Source organism: Solanum stenotomum, chromosome 7 (genome assembly GCF_019186545.1).
Source record: "Solanum stenotomum isolate F172 chromosome 7, ASM1918654v1, whole genome shotgun sequence".
Classification (NCBI taxonomy): Eukaryota; Viridiplantae; Streptophyta; class Magnoliopsida; order Solanales; family Solanaceae; genus Solanum; species Solanum stenotomum.
Window position 1 is genome coordinate 34,075,901 of NC_064288.1, and position 8,918 is coordinate 34,084,818.

An 8,918-nucleotide genomic window follows, 5' to 3' on the forward strand; every position below is an offset into this window, starting at 1 on the left:
TATCTAGAATCAACGGAATGTGTTAGGACACTTTAGAATAACTTAAATAGGCTAAGCGACGAAAAACTGGTGAAAAACGCTAATCCGGTCGCGTCCCTGGAACGCCGCACCAGGCCCCAATTTGCTGGGGTTCGTTTCTGGCACACTGCTGGCACGTCGCCCCAGCCTCCTTGGCGCAATGGAGGCGCGTCGTGCCAGCATTACCCTAGGCAAAACTGACGAATTTTTCCTCTCGTTTTCTGACCTTAAATCGCTTTTTATCGATTTGTTTTCTCAAGTTTTCTTTAGATTCAATTACCCAAAATAAGTGCACACTAATCCACTCAAAAAATCACTTTCATCTCAAGAAATAATCAAAACCCTAACAAAACAAGATTAAGAACGATCATGAAGAACACCTATCAAGAACTTAAATCCTTCAACTTTTTGAGAATGAAACTTTGCTGAAAATAATATGTTTGGCGTGTGGGTGAACAAACCCAACACTATGGAAACTTAATACCTCTTAGGGATCAAACCGATGGAGACAATCCGCAACAACTCTCAAGAATATCAACGAACACTTCAATCATTTCTCTTTTCTCCTCTTCTCTCTTCTTCTTTTCTCTTCTTGAACTCTCAACTAAATCCCTAGGCGTAAACTAGGATTATAATACTGAAAATCTAATCAGATTAGACCCCTAAAATATCACTAAAAACGAATTAAATCTTATTGGGTAAGAAAAAGATCAAAATACCCCTCTAAAATTCGGTTTTGACTTTCCTTATCTAGACAACCCTACTTCGAATGGACATATCTCCCTCATACGATATCGAAACTGAGCAAACTTGGTGGCGTTGGAAAGATAATTCAGATATATTCCCTACGGTATCTGGTATCACACCTAAATCATCTTGATCTAGAAGGTATGGTCATTTGAAGTCGATCCAAAACTAATACTTAGCTGAACTTGCAGAATTTTAGATTTTGCTATTTCCAATTTAATTCTTTTTGGAACGCAAGGTGCTACATCTATTGATCTTAACACTTAAGAAATTTTTAATTCCTTGACAAAATGTTACTCACTAAGAAGAACGGTTCGAGTCTTAGTTCAAAATTCTTTTCTGGAGTGTTACATTAACAGTGATGAAAAGTTATGGGAAAGACAATAATAATAAATAAATATGAAAAAAGCCACATGATTTGGGTAAGATATTTCTTCTTTGTTTTTTTATTTTTTATTCTCTTACCCTCATGGAGGAGTTTCTTTCTAATTTTGCTAAAACAACGGGCATCAACATAGTCCATTGAATTATTAGTTTGGATTTTAAATTCATTATTTCAAAAATGGATTTTAACTTTTACTTATAATATGATAATATAGTCATGATAATAATTTTATTTAATAGATATATACATAAAAATGGACGGATCAAGTAAAGTTTTGGTGGCAACTGATTTTTAATCAAATAGAACACTAAAGTGAATATAGTATGAACATATATTTTGGTCTTCCTTCTTCGTTGGTTATGTATTGTTACATATATTTTTAAACCTTTTTTATGTTTATATTAAGTATGCAATTTTTTTGGTATGGATTTCTTCTTATTTTGTGTTCATTTTAATTTGAGAAAATGTTATGTCACAAGATAGACTCCTTGCTAGCTATATAAAAATAGATAAGAAAATAGTGATTGATCATAAATTAATGTTAAATCAAATTAAAAATTCTATAAATAATACTGAATTTTATTCTTCTATTAACTTTTATTATTAAAAAGATTTAGTATTTTATATCACGATATCTCCTCTAAGATAGTGGATTCTTTCAGTAGACAACAACTATATGATATATATGCGGCATAAACAAGGAGAAGACTACGATTCTACAAAGATAAGGTTGAAACTTAAAGAAATGAAAATAAAATTCACCAAAGGTGATGTTGTTCATACATTATAATTAAATTATGCTACTGAAATATATATATATATATATATATAAATATAAATAAAGAATTGGTCATGCTAAATATTTGACCTACACTCAAACCTCTATTTAACCATCATTCGTTATAACAAAAAAGTACCTTTTTTTGTTGTTGTAAAATTACCTCTCTATGATAGTCTTACTCAAATATTAATTAAGTAATAATATTTTATAAAAGATAGATTGTGTATAAAGATAAAATATTGAAATATTTATGGTAATCCTTGTTAGTGTCATGCACATACTACATTTCAAATATGAATATTTAAGGGAAAATTTTTACTTAAATGGTGTCCATCATTTATGTTCATAACCTCAAGAGGAAAGGATATTGGTGACATATTTTGTATTGATATTTTAAAAAAAACTTTGTTGGTTAGATTTGCTTACTAAATTGAGAAGTAAAAATACTACTAAAGAAATGTCACTTTTTACCCACATTTAAACTTTGAATGTATTTTGAATTGTTTCAATGAAATATGGTCATTTTGATCTCAAAATACAAGTAACTCTATGACAATTTGTATTAATTAGTTAAAAACATTTGTCCTATGTTCTTTCAATTATAATTATTTACTAAAAAGCTTTAATTTAGTAATATTAATTCTATTTTACAGCATTGTATACTACATATACAATGCACACGTGCAACGCATGTGCCATGAAACTAGTATCTTGAAAAGGATCAATGGTTGCACCATCTATACCACAAAGAGTGTCTCAATCTCGACCACCACTGTTCCATAGAAAGTATTATGAATGGTGGAAGAACCACATGATGGATTACTTAATAGGAGAAAATCCATACATATGAGGAGTCATGTTGGACGATACAACCATACCCATGAAGAATGGAGATGGAACCACTCAAGTGCCAAAGGATAGGAAAGAATGGGATGCTGTTAATAAATAAGTTGTCATGACTCAGGGGTCACCCTAGACGTAGCATGGCATAAAAGACTCTTAAAGGCTTCATATAAGCCACTTAGCTTTTATAGTCAAGATAATAGAAATTCAGTAAGAGTAAAACATTTTCAACACAATCAAAGTGTTTATAAAATGAAGAGGAGGTCTCATACATTTATCTCAAAACCATTTAATACAAATATTCTTGGGACACAGCCCATACAATAATGATTAAAACATAAAATGAAAGAACATAAGAGATATGCTGGCAAAATTCTCGAATATTTTGAGGACATGATCGCTTGCATAAACATAAACATAAACGTAAACATAAACATAAGAGTTAGACAATATAAGTCCTAAGCCTAATCAATGCATATAATAGATAATATATTAACATAAAATGAATACTTCTTGAAGTAACCTCAAAGCATACTTAGGAAAGACATGGGTAATCTTCTACTAGTCTTACTCATCATAGAAGGCAATCTCAAGCAACAATCCAAGTTTATCACCTATCAGAACATTTTAAGCTTATCTTTTATATACATGGGGTATCGTATATTGCCTTCCTATAAAGGCTTATGGGTAGTCTCCACTTGTCTTACATGAAGGATCATGGGTTCTCGCCTCCATGTTCAACTTATGGGATCATGGGTACTTGCCTCTTGTCCCAATATCCCATGACACGGGTACTCGCCTCCATATTATTATATAAGGATCATGGTACTTGCCTCCATGTCGACACTACAAGAAAAATGACCTTTAGCGAAAGGAAATACCGTCGCTATAAGTCCATATCCGATCGTTAAAGGTCTATAACGACCGGTCAAAAATTGGTCTTCATCGGTCGTTAAAAGCTCCGTCGTTAAAGGTTAACGACTGGATTGCATGTCCGGTCGTTAAATATTATTTAACGACACCAATTAATTTGGTCGTTACACGTGCTTACAGCGACCAAATTCCCCTTCATTGATGGGCATTTAGTCGTTAGAACCTTCAAGTAAAACAACAAATTAGGGGCGTTATAACTAATTTTAGCGGCCAAAATTCCTGTCGTTGATTACAATACTTTTTAACAATCAAATTTCCTGTCACAAATTACGATTTAAATTATTACATTTAATTTGTAGTTGTTATCTTTTCCATCATTTCTAAAAAGAACTAATATGATCAGTTCATATAAACTCTTTTCACATCTAATTGAAAATTTGATATAAAATTATATTGTTAATAATAAATTAAAGAACATATTGATTTAATTACTAAAAACTTATATGTTCGACACAATATCTAAAAAAAAAAGCATACACGTTCAACATCAACATCTATAAAATACTAGAAATTAAGAAAATGACATTAAGAATAACTACAGAAAACGTCTTTGCACCAACAATAAAAATATAATATTCTTTGCTGCTCGGTCCACATTATCTTTCACATGATCTTGTTCTTTAATCTTCAAAATCTTCATCTGTCAAAACAACAATTTGAAGTAAATTAATTAGTAATGGAAAAAAGTTTGAACTTAAGGATTAATTCTCTTGAATAGTTCCTGATCTATTTTCTGATGTATACAACTAGAAACATATTTACAGTTCTAGTTCATGAATTCTAGATAATTTCTCTACCCAACCTTTTACATTGAGGATCTCCACTGGCAGCCAGCAAGAGTTGTATTACTTTCACATTAACATCTCATACAGAGGGTGGTTGGTGCTTCCTCATTTAAATATTTATTGAAGTGGATGCTTCCTCATACCCCACCTCTTTCACAAAACCTGGGCCTCTTTCCAGATTAATGGAAGGAAAGAGAGATATTAAAGTGGACAGACATGAACACAACACACATTAAAGTGCTTCAACAAAGAGAATGTAAATATACTACTATCAAATAAAGAAGACCAGAAATCCTAGTCCTAGTACTAGTACTGAAAGTTGAAGGAAAGAAAACATAGATAAGTTGTTGAAATGGAAAATGCAAGTGGAATAGATGAAACAAGCTTGCAGCTGGATGACAAGTAGGAAGTTAGAAAAACTTAAACAACTAATTACTACAGTGGAGAATGACACAAACATGATCAAATATATTTAAAGTTGCAGGGCAACAGAGAAAGGGTAATGTAGAAGTGTGTGATGTTTGAGATTAACTACTAATACTACAATAATAAAGGGCAAATTATATTAACAATGATATTATAGAGGACAAAGTCATACAAGGACTTAATCAGAGGAGAGATCTTGATTTTCTACCAACAACATATATATAGAACAATAACCATATTGATACCTACTTTTACATATGAAGATGTTATAACAATCTCATTGGTATATACAAAAATGAACATAAAATCAATCTTTTAGCTTTGTGGATATTATAACTAAAGTGATATTGATTTTAGTTATATATAGAAATGCTAGAGTGAGAATGCCAGAATATACAGAATATTTAAGATAACGCAATGCACTAAAGGAAAACAGGTAACTCATAGCACAACTGCAATAACAAAGCTCTTATCAATGAGAAGCAACGTCACTTCATTCACACACAATACACATCATGTAATAATAACTAATAGTATGTTTACTAACCTGATGGAATTGATGGAACTGATGAAGACTGACGAATCACTATATTTTCAAGGTGTTCATATTTACTCTCTAGAATATCCATGCGTTTTTGTAGTGATTCCTTTTCTTTCCGAGTTGTTTTCAGCTCTTCCCACAATGCAGCCTTTGAGGTGGTACCGCCTTTTAACTCCTTAGTTGTTATTCCACCACCAAATCCAACTACGTGACTTTTGCATTGAGGTCCAAAGCACCTTTCCACTACCTCAATATTAGTAAGAGATGGTTCAGATTGTACAAGCTCGTGAATTTCAGCCTATAAAACATAAGAATATTTAAAATAATGCAATGCACTAAATAAGAGTAAGGATGTTAAGTGAAATTAAAATTGATATAAACATACATATTTTTCAACGATTTCAGGTCCGACAAGCTCATTTCCCTTCTTACGTGTCTCAAAAAAAATAGTTGCCATGTTTGGTGGATTACCATCTTTGCCTCCCTTCACGATTAAAAAATAAGATATTTTATAGAAATAGGAGAGGATTCTTTATAAGGTTGCACAATTTATTTATCATTTCGTAAACAATCTCTCTAATAGGCCTGCTACCCGTAGGATGAGGCATACGCAACTTAGACCTATTGACTGAGTTTCTTGTACTTGCGTCCTGCATTAACAACACAACAACTGAAATTATCACAATCCTGTTTAATGATTCTATATTTAATGTGTACTTTAAGCTCAGTGGGAAGAGGGTAAAAGAGAACAGAAGCACAAAAAAACACCATTGCAATTTCTTTGGTAGATCTTGTGGATAGAAGACATCAAATTTTTTAATCGAAATGAAGACTCAATTTGTACATGGTATAAATTATTCCAAAAAACTAATCATATCTGACTAGAAATAAAATGATATTTGTTAATAACTTTATGAAGTCTTACCTTAAATTTCTGAGATAAAAAATGTTCCTTGACCAACCATTCCCAATCACTCTTGTCTACTCCCATTGGCACATCTTTAAGAACCTCGTGCAATGATTTAGATTTTACATTCTTGTGCAATGACCTCTCCAGTTATTCCAAAGCTTTCTCATATGTTGCAAAACATTATCTCTTTGATCATTTATGTTATCACTGTCAAACTTCTCCTAAAATAGAAAAAACACCATCAAAATATCTTGAACAAGGGAAAACAACGCATCAAAGTATAGATCACCTAATAGGTAATAACCTAGAAATTTTAGGAACAGAAATCAAAATTTCAAATAAATAACAACCACAAGTTGTTTGTTTAAAACCTATAGCTTACTCACATCACTATTGTATAGTGTTTGAAATAGCGTTAAGAGTAAAGTAGCGACACAAGCGAGTGGCCTGAAGCATGATGTGAAGGAACATAAACTACTATAATAGAATCCTCGCAATCCGATCTTGCTGGAGAAGAAATTGAACTTAGCATAAATTTTAGGAGATCATAGTTCAATTATATTATAGAGAAGTAAAGCCACATGGATTTGACCAGGTAATGACCGTACACGTTTATTAATCAAGGTTGGGCAAGGACAAATACATCATGATCAGGAGAGATAATAGATGAAGTTTTTGTTAGTTATCTCTAGTCTCTATGTTATGTGATTCAATAGTAACATAATATTTCTTCTGCTTGAAAAGAAAGTAAGCCACAATAGTAGCATAATTAAAAAGGAAGTGGCTAATGGGTCAAAGAGTGAAAAAACTCGAGGACTTTGTAAGTGACAACCTTTAACAATGGCTCAACAGTCTGATGGTTTTGGTTGTTTATTCTTTAAGATGCTTCATGTATTGTAGTGGATAGAGATACTTTTCATGTTGTACATGACATTTTCAGAATAGGGATGTTGTTGAAATAAGTAAATGCTACCATAATTTTAACTACCCCTAAGGTCTCAACATTGGCCAATGTTAGTCAATATAGACCTACTTCATGCTATAATATGATCTAGAAGTGTATATCCAATGTGTATTCAACTAGAAAACAGAGATTTATGGAGATACAGCGAGAAAGAATAAGATTTGTGTTGATCAACCTTATTTAAAAGACCCCACTCATCTATTTATGTCATGTCAATGGAAAAAAGAGTTGTGGAGGAAAGTTACAGGTGGCTGGGTATTAGTAGCTTAGGCAAAGTCGAGGAAAGTCTATAATGGATCAACCAATGACACTGGACCAAGATCAAGAAGTAGATTGTGGCAGGGTAGTTATGGAATAGTGATTTACTTCATATTACATAACAAAAATTAAAGATTCATTAATGACAGAAGTACAACATATACAATTTATTACCAAAGAAAGATTATCAATAGTGAAAACCGCCAAGAAGGCCAAGAAATGTATATACTTAGTAGAGGCTTTCGATGAATAGGTGTATCCTCCATCAAACATTTAGGTCCTCAAGTAACAGTTAGTGTCAGCTCAGTACTTAACGAAGTATATATCAATACACTGCTATGACTGAGAAATGTCCAAATTTTGTTAAGATGAAGGTTACACATTGAAATTATAACATAAAATTGAAAAACAATAATTGATAGTTTTTACCAACTGCAGAATCATATTAACTATAGCCACACTAAACTAATAATATTAACATCCAAAGGAGTTACAGTGGAAGAATAAAGTTAACTTTTCAAAAGCCTCTTATTAGCAGGTAGTGGCAAGAGATTTAACTATCAAATAGGCTAACGAAAAAAGACGAAATGTGAGAATTTTTATCTATCCATTGAAACTGAGTAACTATACTTTGTTATTAAAGGAGAAGGAATGTGAAATCAAGAGTCATGTTTCAAACTAAAACATCCAATACTTTCTGAAAAGGGATTCTTGACAGTTATCAGTAAAAAGAAGAGATATATGTGTTGTAATCCTTATAGTAACAGTTGCCCACATGTGCTCAAGCTTATGCTCTTCAATGTCCATCCATGAGTGTACCCGGAGTGGACACATATTACGATCACGAACTATCAATCCCAAGTGTCTCGTAAATGAGGTGTGATTCTGCCCGACGACTCGATTTTGATAGAAAGTGACTTTTAATTTTTCTCCAGGTCTCAATCGCAAAACATTCTTACAAATATTTGTTCCCCTCACATTCTTTGCCCTTTCTGTTTCACATTGACCTGCAAAATCTATAGTAAGGAAAACCAAACAAGAAGTTCAATCCCACTGTAGCACAAAGTGAAGAATGAGACAACTAAAACATACTTGAATCTAAATGACTGGGATAAGGAGAGTTCTATAGAATTTGTGGGTCTCCTAACTTCTTTTAAAGATCTTATTAACAGTGAGGATAGCTTGAAATGGATGTTACTCTTAGATTCTCAGGGCCTATGGAAGTGAGGCAAGATAATGTTTTAGCTGCTTTATAGGTAACAATGCAGAAACTATTAGAAAATACGTAGAAGACAATACATACTAGTTTCAATTCCCTCAGCATCTT

General features: G+C 32.3%; 1 pseudogene; it reads right to left on the bottom strand.

Annotated features, from left to right (window-relative positions):
- Positions 1-4,317: 4,317 nt before the first annotated feature.
- Positions 4,318-6,450, bottom strand: LOC125869836 (uncharacterized; annotated as a pseudogene).
- Between the last annotated feature and the right edge of the window lie 2,468 nt (positions 6,451-8,918).